A 19,624-nucleotide genomic window follows, 5' to 3' on the forward strand; every position below is an offset into this window, starting at 1 on the left:
ACAGCATAGACTCCAGGCCTTTCCTCAAGTTTATAGAAGATTGTGCAACTGCCACAGTGCCTAAGTTTAAATAATTGCTATACTGATTATATTCCTTTGATAGATATAACCTTTCATAGCATTGTATTTTAAGATTATTTTTGAAAAGTCTTTTCTGACAATGAATGCAGTGATATTCCTCCGGATATTTCATTACAGCATAGAAAACCATAATTTTTTAAATTCAAAATGTCCAAAATTATCCATTCCAGTGTACTCATGCCTAGGAGATCAATTTGTATGCATACCATTCTCATTTTTACATTTATACCTTGCTAATTCCAAGTGCCCATTATTAGTAGATTTTTGTAGCTATGTCTTTCTACCTTATCTTATGCCCATCATTAAATGAAGATCTCCATTCACATCACCATGGTGCAGTACTTTTAGAAAGCAGCTCCACAGTCACATTTTTAGTGCCTTCTGACCCAGTGGCCCATTCTCTGCCATTATCTCTGATACTGCTCTGTTTCTGTTCATTAGGCTTCCTGAATCTGACACAGTTTTGAAGCTATGAATAAGGCTTTCGGTGGTTACTTCCTTCAAAGTGGGCCGTCAACTCCTTCTCTGTTGTCTGTTCTTTGGAAGCTCAGCTGAAACCTGCTCACTTGGAATGCCAGCAAGCATTTGAAATACTGGTGCCATCGCTCTACATGACTCACCACTATGTGACAAACTGACAACCTAGTGGTGGAATGAAGGTTAGACACAAGGAAAATTTTCAATCGTTTCATTCACTGAGGCAAAATTATTTCTGTAAGACGAAGGTATGTCATAAAACAATTAAAGTATTAAAATAGCAAGGATATATTAATCTTAAGTTGAAAATCATTGACAAACCTCAAAATCAAGAAATTTGAACCACATCCAATGACTTTAAATACATAACCTTGTGGTAGTAGTCCTGTGCTTCTCACAATAGGGGTTATAATTTTAATTTCAACGGAGTATTTCAATTCCATTAATGTGCAACAGTAGTGTATTAAACAAAGTCTAGTTTATTTTGTGGAGTTTCCAAGTCATATAATTCTGATGTTGTCTTTGGAAATGCTGTACACCTCAATATAGGTATGGAACGGAATGCTTCATGAAATTACATGTTTTCCTTGCACCGAGGCTATGTTCATCTTCTCTATGTGTTCCAATTTTAATATATGTACTGCTGAATCCAGCACAATCGTTTATTTTAAGTTTTCTAGAAGTAATCCATTATTGAGACAGAAGGATGATAATGTCTGTTATAGATATTTACAGGCTCAGCAATGCTAAGGAGCAATTCTGCTCGGTCTAGAGGTTCGCTATGAGTTGGAACAGAATTGATCATTGTGAGCTGCAGCCATGGTGTAAATCTGTCTCTTGTGGATCTTCCTCTTTTTTCATGCCCTCCACATTAGCAAGCATGATGCACTTCTTCAGCGACTTGCCTCTCCTGACAAAATGCCCAGAGTATATAAGACAATTTGTGCCACCCTTGCCTCTAATGAGCATCAATTCCTGGAGCTTTGTTTTTGGCTAAAGCTTTTAGTGCAGCTTCGTCCTTTATTGCTATTGTTTCTTGTTCAGATGATACATCTTGAAATGGTTGAATGTCAATTAGATCTTTTTGTTATTGTGACTCTGTATTATTTCAATATTCTTTAGATCAACTATGCATCCTTCAATAATTTACTCATAAAATCTTTACAGATTTCAATTAAATGCAATTAAAATAAATTCAAATTTGAATTTATCTTTTTTTAGTTTTTAGTTTAAGATATTTAGGAACATGCTTTCTTTGCTTTTTTTAACTCTTGGTCTTTGCACACTTCATTATCATATTTTGCATTGTATTCTCTAATTGCCCTTTGAAATTTTCTGTTCAATTTTTTTGCGTCATCATGCCTTCCAATTGCACTAATTATTTGACAATTAAGAACAAATCAAAGTTTTTCTGACATCCATTCTTAATTGTTCTTTCTCTCCTTTCTTTTTATTGACACTGCTTTTTAAAAAAAAAACATTTACTGTGAGTTAATATAGATATCATATCATTCCAAGTTCAATCACATCAAGCAGTATTGTACAGTTGCTACCACAATCAATTTCAAAACATTATTTTCCTTCCTGAAATCCTTGACATCAACTTCCTTCATGCCCCCCACCACCATGACTGTACAACTCCACTCCAACTCTTATTGCACTAGCTAGCTGTCCCTGTAGGTTCAACAATCCTAGTTTCATCTACGCAAAACAAAAAATGCATAACAGAAATTCAAGAGGATGACTCCAGTGACATAACACCTCTGAAATAAACCCCAATAGGAACAAACAAAATACAATAAATAAAAAAAACAAGAATGTTGAAAACCAGATCAGACCTAACATGCATCAGTGGGAGAGGGGGGAACCCTTCTTAATGTACGGTGTTCTTCATGTCATCCCACAATTCATTCAATGCAACAAATCTTTCCTTGAGATATTTTGAAATTCTGGTGGGATATAATCAATGCAGCATTTTGGCTCTCTTGGACTTGTTTTAATTTTCTTCAGCTTCAACCTGAACTTACATCTCATCTGATGGTCTGTTCCACAGTTAGACCCTGGCTGCTGATATTGAGCATTCTCCAATATCTCTTACCACAGAGTAATCTATTTGAATTTTGTGTTTCCAATTTGTAGAAGTCCAGGTGTATAGTTTCCCTTTGTATTGTTGAAAAAATGTATTTGTGGTGAACAAGTTGTTGGTCTTATAAATTCTATCATGCAGACTCTTGCATTGTTTCTATTGTGAAGGCCACAATTTCAAATTACTATACCTGCCTCTTTGTTTCCAAATTTTGCATTGCAATCCGTCCAAATTATCTATGTATCTTGATTGCATATTTGATGCATTTCAGAAATTATAAAATTGAAATTGTAAAATTCACAAGTTTCTTTAAAACTGCCTTAATGGTTAAAGCATAAATTTTAATAATAGTTCTATTGATTGAATTTCCTTGAATGGGGATAGATACAATCATATAACAGATAGCATTGTTCTTCAAGGTAGAATGTGGCATGTCCTTTTATGAACAATAGATAATTGTTGTAGATGTACTGAAAATATTAACCAATGTTTTTCTCTAGATTTTAATACCTTATTGTTGATGTTTGACTGTTTTCTTAAGAATGAACTTTTATTTGAGACAATCCTGTTTTTTTTTCTTTTAGTCCTCAATACCCCAAACTTGTTTATTTAATATTCCAATAGATTTTAATACATAAATAAAAAATAACTCAGAAAAAATTAGAAAAACTTTTCAATAAATAAATTAACATGAGGTAAGGCAAAGCTTGAGTAAGACAATGATCCATAAGTAATTTGAGACATAGTTGGAAACATGAATTTGGAATCTAAGTTCTAAACCCCACTTATAGTTTTTAAAATAATTTGATCATGGACCTCTTGTGGATTAGTGGGTTAAACAGTGGGCTGTACAGAAGTTTGACAGATTAAAGTTCCTAGGCACTCTGCAGGTGAGACATGAGACTATCTGCACTTGTCAAGATTTAAAGGCGTGAAAACACGAAGGGTTACAGTAAGTCGGAATCAACGTGATGGTCATGGGTTTAATTTTTGGATTGGGTGCCAGAGACAATCATGCTCACCAAGTATCCGTGTGCTACCTACATTTCCCCTAATATATATCATTCCATTGTTCAATCATGCCAAGCAGAACTGTACAATTGTTCTCACAATCAGTTTCTGAACATCCTTTTTTTCTACATGGACCCATTGACCCTGGGGAGACACGCATGCCCGACACTATTGAATCCCTCTCCCCGTAAAGCCCATATTCTACTTGGTGCCTCAATAGGCTCATCAGTCCTGGGTTTTGTATATTGAAAACCAGAAAAAAACATATAAAAAAACTTCAAGAGGGGTGACCTCCCATTACATGACACCTCTGAGATACATCCTAATATGGGCAAGCAAAACCAAACAGAATGATAGTAACCAAAGATACAGACCATTTAAGAAAAGTTTTAAATGTTCAAGTCAGATTTATGCCTTTGAACTTCTATACTCATCTCTCCAAGGCTCTCTGTTTAGTAATCACTTTCCTCACATCCCTCTAATATAGACAGAGGGAGTTCTCCAGAGACTTATTTCCTATGAATCTTGAGCTTCCGCTCTCAACCATGGCCTGAGTAGAATGGGTTCCCATGCTCTAGGCTCTAGTACGAGTTTCTCCTTTGATTTAGGATTACATGATTTACTATCCTTCGGTGACTGATGACGGTGTGCTCCTTCCATGCGGACGTATTTGGCATCTCACTGAGAAGGCTGATTGTGTGGAAAGAAGACTTTAAGCCCTGACACTGTTTTATCAGCTAGTTGGCCACCTTCTACATTCTTGGTCACATTTTTCTATAACACCCTTGCCTTCCGTATTTTCTTCCTGAGGACAAGTATTCAGCAGGGTCATGATGTATGAATTAATTGCTCTTAAGTTGGAGCTAGGCTTTGGTGTGAGTTCCAAACCCATTCCTGGATCTATGCTGTTTTCTTTTTCCTTTTAATTAGTTATTACTTGGGTGTTAATACATATTTGTTTTTATTCCATAGATCAATCTCAATCTCATTGAGCAGAATTGTATGACTGCTTCCATAATCCATTTCTGCACATATGTTTCCTTCCTGATCACTTTGATATCATCTTCTTTTTTACTTCCGTCGGCCCCTATATACTCCTCCGCCACCTAGACACATCAATCCTGTGTTTCATTTACCAAAAAATTGAACAAACAGCATAGCTTCCATAGGGTGACCCCACTGTACATAGCACCTCTGAGATACACCCTCCTATGAACAAGCATAAGCAAAATGAAACAGAGAGTCTGTCACCATTTGCTGAAATGATACATATCTTAATACAGACTATAGGGTGTTGATGAAGCAGGACCTTCATTGTCTGCCTACCAACAGTTCACCGATTTGCTAGCGCTATCTTCTGGTTCTGCAGACACCATGCATTTTCTGAATTAATTCCTCAGGTTACAAGTGTGTCTAAGGTAGGGTCCAGTTCATCCAGTAGAGGTTCCACTTGGGAAGTCACAGGCGTAACCTCGGGAGTGTGCCATGTACCCCAAAGATCCAGGAATCAATGGCCCAGTTTTCCACAACACTGGGCCTGGTTCACTGAGATTCCTCTAGATGCTCAAGATCAATGTGGCCCATTCATTGTATGCCACCAGTCACACCCTCCCTATGTCCCCCAAAGCATATTCAGTCATTTTCCCCCCTCCTGGGCCCTCTTTTCCTACCAACAAGTAAGCCTTTGTGTTCCCCAGATGTGTTTGCTCCTTCCAACTCTACTCTTTTGTCTTACACATGTCTCCCTTGTCCCTTGGGTTGAGCTTTCTACATGCCTAAGGTGGGGGTGCCCTTGGGTTAAGTGTCCTATGAAATATTTAACCTAGAGTGGCTGGTTCATTGGCACCAGTCAGGCATCTGCCGGGCTGTCTGGCCCCCCAGCCAGAAGACTGATTACCCTAAAAATGTGAACTTGTGCCCATTCTGCAGCTTGTTCCTATAGCAAGGGACTCACACAGTATTTGTCCTGTTGTGTTTGACTACCTTCCTTAGCATGGTGTCTTTCAGATCCCAACACATCTAGAGGTGTTTTATGGCATCATCACTATTTTTAAGGGATGCTTGTGTGTGTTTACCTGAGGTTTATTGTTTTGTTTTGTGTTTAATCCAATCTTCTGCTAATGTGAATTTAGACTGTTTCCAGCTTTTTGTTATCCTGAACTGTACTGCAATGAAAATGATTGAGCAGACGTCTGTTCATGATCTGTATCTTATTCCTATTGGGTATATGCCCAATAGTGGTATTGCTGGATCATATGGTATTTCAATTGCCATTTGTTTTAGGAATCACCATATCACCTTCCACAGGGGCTGTACATGTTTACAAGTCCACCAGGAACGGATAAGAGTTCCAATCTCATCAAACCCTCAGCAATGTTTGTTCTGAGTTTTTTTGACTTAGGCTACAGTTATGGGTGATAAATGGTATTTCATGGTTGTTTGACTTTCATTTCTCAGATTTCTTCATGTGTTTATTATCCATTTGAGTGTCATCATTTACAAATCATCTGTTCCATCCTTCACCCCCTTCTCAGCAGGCTATTGGTGGTTTTCTTGGTTTGTAAAATAAGGTCAATTTCAGTAATTAGTTTTTTTGTCTGATATGTGGTTATTATCTTCTCCCAGTCTGTGGGCCTCCATTTTACACCTTAATGAACATTTAAATGTACAAAAATACACCGGATAGGGCAAGGTATGACAAAATAATAATTTATAAATTAACAAGGCCTCGTGAGGGCGTGGGGAGCAGGGAGGGAGGGGAAAAAAGAGGACTTGATGCAAAGGGCTTAAGTGGAGAGCAAATGCTTTGAAAATGATTAGGGCAAAGAATGTACAGATGTGCTTTAGACAATTGATGTATGTACATGTATGGATTGTGATAAGAGTTATATGAGTCCCTAATAAAATATTTTAAAAACGTGCAAAAATATTTTATTTTAAATAGGTCCCACTCACTTATATTTTGTTCCATTTGTTATTTCTGAAAGCCTGTGTATTTTCAGCACTAGGGCTTCTAATTTTGTCCCCATTTTCTCATTAATGATCCTGATAACTTTGGGTTTTACATCTGGGTCTCTGATCCACCTTCAGTTTATTTTTGTGCTTAGAGTGAGTTATGGGTCTTGTTTCATTTTTCTGAAGGTGGATATCCAAGTTTTCCAGCATCATTTATTGGAGGGGGAATCTGCTTCCCATTTAATGTTTTTTAGTATCTTTGTCAAAAATCAGTTGTATGCTGATGTTTTTATTTCTGGTTTATTGGTTCGTGCATCAGGCTGTCTGAGAACTGTTTCTGTTACTGTTCTTCATGAGGTGTTCTTTGGTCTTCCCTTTCCATGGGAAGTTGGTAATCAGTTTATCCATTTCTTTGAAAAATGGTGCTGGGATTTGAACTGTATTGAATTTGTAGATTGCTTTAGGTAGTTTTGGCATTTTCACAATATTTAGTCTTCTGATCCACAAGCATTGGATACTCTTCCATTGGTATAGATCCTTATTGTTGTTGTTGTAATCTTGTGTAGTGTTTTTTGCACAGGTCGTTTTTTTTTTCCTTTGGTTAGGTTTATTCCTAGGTATTTCAGCTTTTGCTTGGCTATTGTGAGTGGTTTTGTTTTCTTGATATTTTATTCAGTATTCCTGTCCCTCGTATATAGGATTCCAGTTGATTTCTATTTATTAATCGTATATCCTGCTACTCTATTAAACTCCTCTATTGTTTCCAGAAATACTACTGTGAATCCCTTAGGGTTTCTATGTATAGAAACCTTAGGGTTTCTATATATACCATCACGTCTTCTTTATCCACTTGTACATTTTATTTCTTGCCATACTCTTATGGTCCAGGCTAGGACTTCCAACACAACTTGTGTATGAGTGGGGATAGGAGACATCCTTGTTGAGTCCCCTTTTTTAATGGAAATGTTGTCAGCTGTTTTCCATTGACTTTGATTCTAGCTATTGGTTTTTGTTTGTGGCTTTTATTGGATTGAGGATATATTCTTCTAGTCCAATCATCTTGAAAGTCTCTATTAGGAATGGGTGTTGGATGTTATTAAATGCATTTTCTGCATCACTGGATATGATCATATAGTTATTGCCTTTTTTCTTGTTAATTTGGTGGATAACATCAATTGATTTTTGAATGTTGAACCTTCCTGAATCCATAGTATGAATCCCACTTGACCATGATGTATTCTTTGATATGTTGTTGGATTCTATTGGTTGAGATTTTAAGGATTTTTTGGATGTATGTTTATGAGAGATATCAGTCTGTAGTTCTCTGTCCTTGTGGGATCTTTCCCAGTTTTGGTATCAGGTTCCTGGCTTTCTAGAATGAGTTTGTGAGTTTGCTGCCCCTTTGTATGTTCTATAGGATTCTGTGTAGGACTGGTGTCAGCTGTCTTCTTAATGCTTGCTAGAATTCTCCTGTGAAGCCATCTGGACCAGGGTTTGGGGGTTGGACTCAATGACCTTATCTGTATCTTCTTTTGCTATGGGTCTGTTCAAGTTACTAATGTCCATATGTTTTCATCTGGGGAGAGAGTGTTTTCTAGGTACTTATCTATGTCCTCCAAATTATTGAATTTGTTGAATATAATATTTTGTAGTATAGCATTATTAGTCTATTTATTTCATTAGGGTCTGTTGTGACTTCTCCTGTTTCATTCCTAATTCTAGATATTGACATCTGTTATTTATTTTTCTTTTTTTGTTAACTTTGCTAGTGGCTTACTGATTTTTTTTATCCTTTCAAAGAAGCAAGTTTTTGCTGGGCTGTTTCTTTCCATTGTTATTCTGTTTACCAGTTCATTTAATTCCACCCTAATTTTTATGACTTCTTTTCTTTTGTTGTTGGAAGGATGTTGACTCTGTTCTAATTGATGGAGGTACTGTGTTAGCTTCTGACCATGATTCTCCCCTCTTTTTTTTCGTGTGTGCATTTATTGCAATAAAGTGACCTTGGATAATTGCCTTTTCTGTGTCCTATAGGTTTTGGTATGTAGTGTTATCATTGCCATTGGTTTCAAGGAATTTCCTGATTTCCTCTCTAATTTGGGACATTACTCATTCTTTTCTGAGTAGTATGCTGCTGAGTCTCCAAGCATTTTCTATTTTTTTCCTTTTATTGTGATGTCCAGTTTTATGGGCTGTGGTCAGAAAGGATGGCTTGAGTGATCTTTATGTGTTTGAATTTTCTCAAGCAGATTGTCTGTTTTACAACATGCATCATGTGCATTGGAGAAGAATGTGTACTTTATTGCTGTTGGAGAGCAATGTTTGCGGTTATGTTTTCAGTATGTTGGTTTCTGGGTGGTGTTACACCCATGATGGACTCAGGGTTGAGTGCTGTAGTTGTTGGTTTTCTGCTCATAAAGAAATGAAAAGTGCTTTTTAATGCTGGCTTGTTTTTTGAATTCTCTAAATGTTTCCTTATTTGAAAAAACCTTTATTTCTCCCTCAAATTTTGTAGAGAGCCTTGCTAGCAGTGGATTGTTGAATGGCAGTTGTTGTCTTTCTACTTTTGGAATATGATTCTCCAATTTCTTCTTACCTGCACGATCTCTTTGGAGAGGCCTGAGCTTATTATTATCTATTTACCTTTATGTGTGACTGAATTCTTTCCCTCTCTCTACTTACACTTATGACTTTCTCTTTCTTTGAAATTGGAAATTTTGACTACTATATATATCTTGATGTGTTTGGGGGACATTAATCTAATTAGTTTTCTCTTGGCTTCCTGAATGGCATTGTCTCTTCCTTTGTGATATTGGGGAATTTTTCATCCCCAAATTCCCTTACTATTTTATTTGTAGGCTTATGTGTGTCTTCTAGTTCAGGCACCCCAGGAATTGGAATATTGTTCACTTAATGCAATCCCACATGATCCTCAGGCTTTCTTCAAATTCTTTTGCTTTTTTATTTGATTGTTTCTCTCATTTGCTTGGTTATCTTTGAGTTCGCTGATTCAGTTTTCCATTTCTTCCATGCTAGTGGTGAAATCATTCACCTTTTTCTTTATTTCTACTACATAATTCCTTAACTCCTGGATTTTCCTTTCAGTATGAGAATTCTAGTATCTCTATTTTTCCATCAGTTTTCAGGATTGATCCCCCAATTTCTTATACAGCCCAAAAAACATTCACTTGTAATCTCTATCTGGCAATTCAAAGGCTGATGCTTCTGTGGGTGGGTATGTGAGGCATATATTAAATCTACCAGAGCCAATTATTGACACTGTGTATCATGTAGTGAGGGTAGAGTCCTTCAGTTGTTTGTGTTTATATCAGAAGGCCACTTTATAATGAGTTTCTGCACAACTCAGAACTCTTCAAGCTGCATCTCCCAGGAACTGGGTCTTTTCCTGGGTAAGTGGGTTTATTTACCTGGAGGACCAAGCCATAGCCTTACTATTAGGGGAGTGTTCAGGGCCTCCGAAAGGGATTATCCCAATTGGAATTCAGTTCTGCAGACTGCAGCAGTCTCCAGTATTCTTAGTCTCCACAAGTCCATGTGGACGACGACCTTCTGATAGCCGACAGATCTAGCAATCATGCAAATGGAACTCTCAATGGGTGACCCTATATCAATGCAATCTTCCTGGAAGTCCTCATTTTAAAAAAAGTAGAATCTGCTGTAATTACATTAGAGCCATGTTATTAGTTATAGACAAAAGTCTATAAGCTGAAATTACACACACACACACATTTTTTTTCTGGGCTGGTAAAATAAGGCACATATGCCACTCCATTTCTATTTTCTCCTTCTGTGTCACACTCAGATATTATGTGCTTCTGATGTTATCCGAAATATGACAGAGTTTCCATAAATCAGTTACTATGCATGAAGTGTGCTTAACAACTCTATGGAACATGTACAGAAAATGAATAAACCTGCATTGTGTTTAATTTTCAATATGTGGGAAATAACTTTCTGCAGTACAACTCATAATATCTTAATTAGACCCATATCTATGACAATGCAATCAAGAGAGAACTAATTATCATTACCCCAAATCTATTTTCTCATCTAAATTTTTAATTTGTAATAATGTACACATGTTCCCAGATTCATAATGATGGTCTGAAGATTAAATAAATGTAAATATTTGGAGTACTTAAGATTTGACCTCCCGGAGAGCATTTGATTCCATGCATATGTTAATGTATGTAAAACAGTTCTACTTTGTGTTAACCCAGAATCACCTAGGAAGAAAGGATTGGTGACCTATCTCTGAAAAACCAGCTACGGAAAGTTCATGGATCACAATTCTACTCTGACACAATTGAATCACCATAGGTTGGAATCAACTCCATGGTAACTGGAATTTTGTTATTTTCTGTAAGCGATATTATAATTATGTTTATTAGCTACTTATGTGAACAATCTTGGACTAACTCTGACTTAAGCCTAATTCCATTTAATAAGTTAGCAATGTATTTTATTCTGTCTTTTTAAATTAGCAGTAAATCAAACTAATTTCCATTTCTATTTCTGTCACTTTCATTCAAGCTTGACTTAGTCTATTGTAATGGTTTTATAATTGATCCACTTTACATTATAATCTTAGTTTTCCTATTACACGGGCAATTATCTTTCTCCTAAATTTAATACTTTCTTATTGCACATTGGGGTTAAATTTTCACTTTGAGTTTTATGTTATCCAAACTCAAATTGGATATCTAGCTTGCTCATTCTGCTTTTTAAAAAAAAAAAAAGGTCTTATCCTTACTATAGAATTGTCTACAAAAAACACCCCAAGATGTTTTTGCTCCAATGCATTAAAAATAGCTGGCTATAGTCACTATATTAAATATTCTAACTTCTATTTAAGTTGTAACTTAAATACAATTTATTCCTAAAATATTTTCATAGTTATAATTTTCATCCGTTGACTTTTCAAAGTAAATCACATTTCTCTGTATTATGCATGTTTTATCACATACAAAAGATACTATGCTTTTAAGATGGAGTTTCATCATTGGCTTCTATTAACATTTCAAATATCCTGAATTTAGTGGATTATCAATATGTGCCTCTTGAATACAGATATGAAGAAGCACCAAGGAATGATAAGTTAGAAACTTTCTATGCCTACTTTTACAGATTCTGTTCCTTTGCAGACTTAGTAGTTGCTTCTTTATTTATTTGGGACCTATTTTCTATTCAGATCATTGAATTGAGTCCAATGAATTTTATTAGTTGGTATATAAAACATTTCACTTTTCTACAAGGTGACATTCATGCCATTACTGCCTCAATGAAAATCAATGACAGACTTTAACTTCCTGGGTAAAATGGCCTACATTCAGAAAACACACTTACACAGGCAACACAACATGGAATAGCATAAATAAGATAAAAATGATTGGGAGAATAAAAGATAAATATGGCAATACTTTGAGAAGAAAGGGGGAAGATGGAAGGGCCTCTGAAACAGCTGCAATTAAAAATGTTAATAAGAATCCATGAAAGAACAAGAACTGCAAATGAGTCTTTTAAGAGGTACGGGAATATGATAAATTGTGGTACTCTGGATAATCACAATTAGCAAAATGGAGAATAATTAAAGAAACCAAATGAGAGCACATGCAGTGATAAACGAGGTTAGACTTGTTACAGAATTGTGTCATTAGGAGATTATCTTTGCTGGTGAGGAAGAGAATAAGGAGAAAAGGAGATTTTTCTCTGTGAAAATAAAAGATGCGTTACTACATGCCCTATTACACTTAATGAAATGGTGGTATAACAGTGGGTCCTCTGCAGGGAGGAGAATCTACAAACAGGCAAATGTTTCTGAGCCCTCAGGGATGTAGTCTCTGTTTGATAACTGCCACTCAAGCAAATATTTGGAGGATTCAGGACACTGAGGATTACAACCTTTTTAGACCATGCTTTTCTTCAACAAGTGTGGCCCTAAATTATACCTCAGTGGAGGTGTGGCTATATGCTTATGCTTCTAGAAGTGGCTATTATACATAATTTCTAGATCCTCAAGTTACTTATGGGACCCTTCTAGAATAGTCCATAAGGAAATATCTGAACTAAACTATCAATAGTCCCTAAAATTATTGCTTCAATGAATGTATTATTTGATGATTCTTTGATTTTTCAGAAACAAAAGATGAATATTTCTAATCCTGAACCCAAGAACTCATGTTGTGTACTATATGTAATGAGCTCTGAGATAACAGACACTGCCAGGATATTTTCCTGGGTGGGGGAGGGTCTCAGATCTGAGTTTATCAAGATAATCTATATAGAAATAGGTATACTAAGTTGTCTTATTCGGTTATTCCTGATCATATTAGGTAAAAGTGACAGAATTAGCTTACTAGAATTCACAGTTATGTGCCTTCATGAATATGACCAAAAGTTACTGTCATCCATCTGCTGCTTTTACCCAATGTCTCTTCCTTTTAGAGACTACCTAATTGCTGTAGTTGTGTTTGCATGGGAAAGAAATATTGGTATAGAAATATATCCTATTTGTAAAGATGCAATATATGAAATGTCTATGCTATTCCAAGAAACTTAAAATTTTTTACATGTAATATCAAGATATAGAAATATTCTAACTGGTTAAGTCAAGCTATCATTTTATTAAATTCCTGTGAGTACTGCATTTGACGTCCTCTGGCTACCATAAGGTGAAGGAACCTTTAACTCCACACTGGCTCATGACTGATTCACACAAAAAGATCAGGTATGCTTTCTATACTTCTGTACCTATTCCGACACACATCATCCCTCTCACTGCACTCTTCTTCTCTGCTGGATTCATAATCCATTACAATGACCACCCAGTACTCATGATGAGGGTTTACCCTTAAATTAGCTACCACAATACAGAATCAGAAAGCATTAAGAATATAGTACTTCTTCTGCAGTTCTTCTCCATTGTTAAGGCAGGAGGTATAGATCTCAACCTTACAAACACCAAGTCTCTTGGCCTCTGGTCTGCTCAGGCAAGTGTTACAAAGATCCTTTAATGCTGAGAAATTCCCAAAGGGGACCCAACTCTGATAGCTAGCTTCCTGTATGAGGGCACATAGTTTTACGTATTCTGTGACCCGAAAGCCTAGGAGCTATGCCTGTGGGCCAAGGTGTGGAGACTGTTCTGCCTCCTGACCCTGATGTTGTGTTCTCTGGTGACCCTTTTGCTCTTTCCTCTTCAAGAAGAAGTCTTGGATACACACTCTTTTGGTGGCTTTTCTTTCCTATCTTGTATGTAATCAATTTCACTTCACTATTTTATCCAAGGCCTGTTCAAATATCTGATATTATTTTCAAGACTATCAGAACATATGTTTTCAGATTTATCTATGTCGTGTGGATATAACTTTTATGAATATATGTTGTTACAGTTAATTTCCATCAAGTCTTATAACAACCCTGTAAGTCTGAAAGCAATATTTCTTTATTGAACAAAAACAATAGTAAATAAGTAGTCTTTAAAATGAATAGATATTGGGTAAAACTAGCATCCACACATCAATAACTGTTGGTCATATTCATGAAGGTACATGAATGTGATTTATAGTAAGTAAATTCTAGTAAGTAAGTATAAAAAGCACTTTCTAGGTCTGTGACAGTTTCACCATTGGTGCTATGAATGCATGTCTTGTTTAAGCCTCTGTCAATCCGTCTCATTGAAAATCTTCCTCTTGATGTTCTTCTCCAGGGGCTAATGCCTCCTAATACCATATCCAAAGTACATTAGACTAAGAGTCACCATGGTGACTTCTGCAAAGTGAGGCATATACTCTAACTATATTTCTCCTCTGGCAGTACATGGTATATTTAATATTCTTCACAAATACCATAATTGAGAGTCATAGATATTTTGTTTTTTCTTATTCACTGTCAAGGTTTTGTATGCAAGGTGATTGAAAATACTTAGATGTGAAGCGTGTACATCTTATTCTCAAAGTGATGTCTTGTTTTTTAAGACATTAAAAATGTTTAGTTTGCAGCATATTGGTCCACTGCAAGACGTGTGATTTTTTTGAGTGCTGTATCCACAGCTGTTGATTATGGATCCAAGTAAAATGAAATTCTTTATGATATCAAGATGTTCTGCATTTATGTTGATTTTGTTCATTGGTACAGTTGTGTTTTGATTTTATTGTATTGTGTACAACATATTAAAGGTTGTAGTTTTGGTCTTCATAAGAAAATGTTTCATTTCTTCACTTTAAACCAGCAATGCTCTATCATTTGTAAACCACAGGTTGTTAATGAGAATTCAGTAAAACTTAATGCATCATTATTCTCCAAAATGCCCAAATTTCTGGGTTATTTGCTCATCATACAGATGCAATAAACATGGTAAAAGGTATCAACCCCGATTTTAAATCACACAGTATCACTTTGTTTCATTTGAAGAACTGATTCTAGCCCTATGCATAGATTCCTCACAAACAATTAGTTGTTTTGCAATTCTCATTATTTGCAATAGTATTGTATTAGTCTGGGTACTTTAGAGACACAAATCCATAGAAGCTCATGTATAAGAGAGAGCTTTATATACAGGGTAAGTGCACATCAAGAAAACATCCCAACTCTGTGCTGCCAAGCCCACAAATCCAACATTAACTCGTATGTCTGACACCAATTCACAAAATCCTCCTCCATCTCACATAACACATGTAATGATGCCGACTGCAGGAGGAAAGCTGAGTCAGTGAATGTGTAAACATCTCAGCGCTGGCAGGGGTCTTCACATGGCTGCTCCAGCACCCAGGACTGCATTGGGGTAGGTCCATGTGGCTTCTCCTCAGGGATGTGCTGCAGGAAGTGAACCTTGCCAGCTGAAGCAGGGAACCGGCTAAGGCAGCTGCACCCTGGTCCGACCATCAGAAAGCAGGAGACCTGAGAACTCTAGAAAGGCAAGGCTCACCAAGCCATTATCCTTCCACCCATCAATTAACCCCACATGTGTTTATCAGCCAGGTTGGCACAATAAACTAACTCAATTACACATGACTTGTTATGATCTAACAGTCAAATATTGCATGGTGAAAAAAAATTTTAGGAAATTTTTGCTTTTCTCTGCTTTCAGCGAAGATACATCTGTAATCAAGAATATCTCTCTTTGCACATCCTCTTCTAAATCTAGCTTCATTTCTAGAAGTTCATTCTAATGTATTGTTGTAACTGTGCTTGATTTCTCTTCAAACAAAGTTCACCTATATGTCATATTAATTATATTGCTAGAATATTTCATGATTCTTTGGTGGTGGTTGTTAAGTGCTATCCAGTTGCTTGCAACTCATAGTGGTCTTATGAGCACCAGAAAGAAATACCTAAAAGTCTGGTGCCATCCTCCCAATCGGTCTCATGCTTGAGCCCATAGTAGCAGCCATTGTGTCAATTACCAAACATAATATTTTCTCAATAGACTTGTCTCTATTGACAGCATGTTAAAAGTCCATGCGACAAAGTCTTGACATGCTTGTCTCTAAGGAGCATTAGGGTTGTACTTCTAAGAGACATTTGTTTGTTGTTTTGGCAGTCCATGGTACTTTCAATATTTTTTTACCATCCCTGTCTTCCTTATTTTTAAAATCATTTTATTAAAAAAAATCTCTTTTCACAATTGATACATTTGTCCATTGTGTAAAACACACATATATTTGTTGCCCTCATCATTCTCAAAACATTTGTTTTCTGCTTGGGCTCTTGGAATCAGCTTCTAAACCCCCCCCCCACATCCTTCCCTGCTCCCCACTCCCTAATGAACCCTTGATAGTTTATAAATGAATATTATTTCATCATATCTTACACTGCCTGACATCTCCCTTCACCCACTTTTCTGTTGTCTATCCCCCAGGGAGGAGGTTATATGTAGATCCTTGTAATCGGTTCCCCCTTTCCCCTTCACCCCCTTCCCCACCACCCTCCCAGTAACACCACTCTCACCACTGGTCCTGAGGGGTTCATCTGTCCTGGATTCCCTATTTCCAGTTCCTATCTGTACCACCATACATCCTCTAGTCTAACTAGGTTTGAAGGTTAGAATTGGGATCATGATAGTGGGGGTGGTTTGGGAGGAAGCATTGAAGAACTAGAGGAAAGTTGTGTGTTTCGTAGATGCTGCACTTCACCCTGAGTGACTCATCTCCTCCCCACTACTTCTATGCAAGGGATGTCTAGTTGTCTACAGATGGGCATTGGGTCCCCATGCCGCACTCCCCCTCATTCATGAAGATATGAATTTATTTTACTTTGGTGCTCGATACTTGGTCCCTTCGACACCTTGTGATCACACAGGTTGGTGTGCTTCCTCCATGTGGGCTTTGTTGCTTCTGGGCTAGATGGCTGCTTGTTTACCTTCAAGTCTTTAAGACCCTAGACACTATATCTCTTGATAGCCAGGCACCATCAGGCTTCTTCACCACACTTACTTATGCACCCATTTGTCTTCAGCATTTATATGGAAAAGGTGAGCAAACACAATGATGGTTTTTGTTCTTTGGTGTCTGCTACCTGATCCTTTCAACACCGTGTGATCACACAGGCTTGTGTGCTACTTCCCTGTGGGCTTGCTTTTGATAGTCGGGCACCATCAGCTTTCTTCACCACATTTGTTTATGTACATGTTTGTCTTCAGCAATCGTGTCGGGAAGGTGGATATCATGGAATGACTGTTTAGTTGAGCAAGGTGTTCTTGTATTGGTGGCAGTACATGAGTGGAGGCCCAATGTTCATCTACTACCCTATTACTAGAACTTCCTCATGAATATGAAGCAATTAAAATGGCATAGTTTGGGTCAGTCACTACTTATTCTCAAATTAACATATTTGCCTTTCAACACATTAAATAAATTTTGTGTAATTGACTTATCTAATACAATGCATTGTTTGACCACTTGATGGCTACTTCCATGAGCACTGATTGTAGAGCCAAGCAAGAAAAACTCCTTCACAACTCCAATCTTTTATCAGTTTTGACAACTCCAATCTTTTATCAGTTTATCATGATGATACCAACTGGTTCAGTTGTGCATAATTTTGCATTATTTACATTACATTAAAATATATACTGAAGGCTGAATCCTTGATCCTGACCAGCATGTTCTTTAAGTCCTCCTCACTGTCAACAAGCAAAGTTGTGTCACCTGCATATCACAGCTTGCTAATATGCCTTCCTCTAATTTTGATGCTTTATTTTTCTCCATGGAATCCAGTTTGTCTGATCATTTGTTCAGCATACAGATAGAATAATTATATTGAGAGGATACTCCTAGGATACACATAGTTTCTTATTGTAAACCACTCAGTATTCCCTGGTCTATTCTCACACCCACCTGTGGATCCATTTGGAGATCCACACTTGAACACAATTTAGTGTTCTGAAATTCTTTTTCTTTTCAAAGTTATCCAAAGTTTATTTTTTTCCACACAGTCTTTGTATCGTCAATAAAATACAAGTAAACATCTTTTTGAAATTATCTGCTTTCAGCAAAGATCTATATGAAATAAACAAGGATATACCTTGGTATATGTCGTCTCCTGAATCCTGCCTGAACATCTGGCTGCTCCCTGTTAATGCACTGTGACAACCATTTTCCAATAATCTCCAGTAAAGTTTTACTTGCATATAATATCAATATCATTATTCTAAAATTTGCACATTATTTTGAGTCATGTTTTTAGGATTGTATACCAACACGGATCTCTTCTAGACAGTTGAGAAGAAGCTGTCTTCAAAATTTCCTGGCATAGAAGATTGAGTGCTTTCAATGCTTCATTAGTTTGTTGTACATTTCTATTGATAGTTGATCAATTCCTGTATGCTTGTTTTTGGTTAATGCATTCATTGCAGCTTGAACTTCTTTATTTAGAATCATTGGTTCTTTCTCATACGCTACCATTTGAAAATACTGCACAGCTAATTTTGGTACAGTGAATGTACATAGTCTTCCCTTTTTCTTTTGATGCTTGTAACATCATTCAATATTCTACCCATAGACCTTCAATATTACAATTTGAAGCTTGAATTTTTCCTCAATGCAACCAGTTTAAGATATACTGAACATGGGTTTACATTTTGGTTTCCTAAATCCGTTTCATTATAATGTTTTACTTTGTCATCTCTATTGTCCATTTAAATGATATGTTCGGCTCTTATGTCTTTGTTTCTTTCATTTTCTTTAGATAGTATACAGTTAAGAATAAATTTCAGAGTCTCTTCTGACATCCACACTGATCTTTTCTTTCTTTCCTCTTTGTCATTTTATTTACCTTTGGCTTTCTTCATGAGTGGGGTGTTTTTGATATCACCAAGATGCATCAAGTCTTCTATCATTAGTGTTCAAAGCATCAAATCTATCTTTGAGATGTTCTCAAAATTTAGGTGGGACAAACTCCAGGTCCTATTTTGTGTCTCTTGGACTTGTTTCAATTTTAAGACTCAGCCTGAAATTGCATGTGAATAATCTACAGTCTATTTCAAAGTCAGCCATAGCCTGGTTTTAGCTGCTGATACTGAGATTCTCCATCATATCCCTCATCTCTTACCACCAATGTAATCTTTTCAATTTCCATATATCCCACCAAGACAAGTCCATGTGTACAAGTACTTTTGTGTTTTTGAAAAGCGTACTGACAATGAAGATGTCATTAGTATTGCAAAATTCTATCATGTGATTTCCAGATTCTTTTACATCACCGGGACCATTTTTTTCTATTTTTCCTTCCCTATTGTTTCCAACTTTTGCATTTCAATCACCAATAATTGTTTTTGCATTTTGATTGCATGTTTCTTCAATTCCAGACTTAAGACGTAATAGCTGTATTGGCTGGATTTCCCTTCATGCAGATAGATGCAATCCTATATCAGAAAGCATGGCCCTACAAGATAGATGTTGAAATGTCTTTTTTGATGATGAATGCATTTACTTTCTCCCTGAATCTATCATTTCTGGAACAGTAAAACATACCATTTTCTAATTCAAAATGTCCAAT

General features: G+C 36.5%; 1 non-coding gene across 1 annotated transcript; it reads right to left on the reverse strand.

Moving 5' to 3' along the window:
* Nucleotides 1-1,108: 1,108 nt before the first annotated feature.
* LOC142444036 (U6 spliceosomal RNA) lies at nt 1,109-1,214 on the reverse strand. The gene has a single exon (XR_012783720.1). It is a non-coding gene; the product is annotated as a U6 spliceosomal RNA (small nuclear RNA).
* Nucleotides 1,215-19,624: the final 18,410 nt, after the last annotated feature.

The sequence above is a fragment of the Tenrec ecaudatus genome, chromosome 3 (genome assembly GCF_050624435.1).
Source record: "Tenrec ecaudatus isolate mTenEca1 chromosome 3, mTenEca1.hap1, whole genome shotgun sequence".
Classification (NCBI taxonomy): domain Eukaryota; kingdom Metazoa; phylum Chordata; class Mammalia; order Afrosoricida; family Tenrecidae; genus Tenrec; species Tenrec ecaudatus.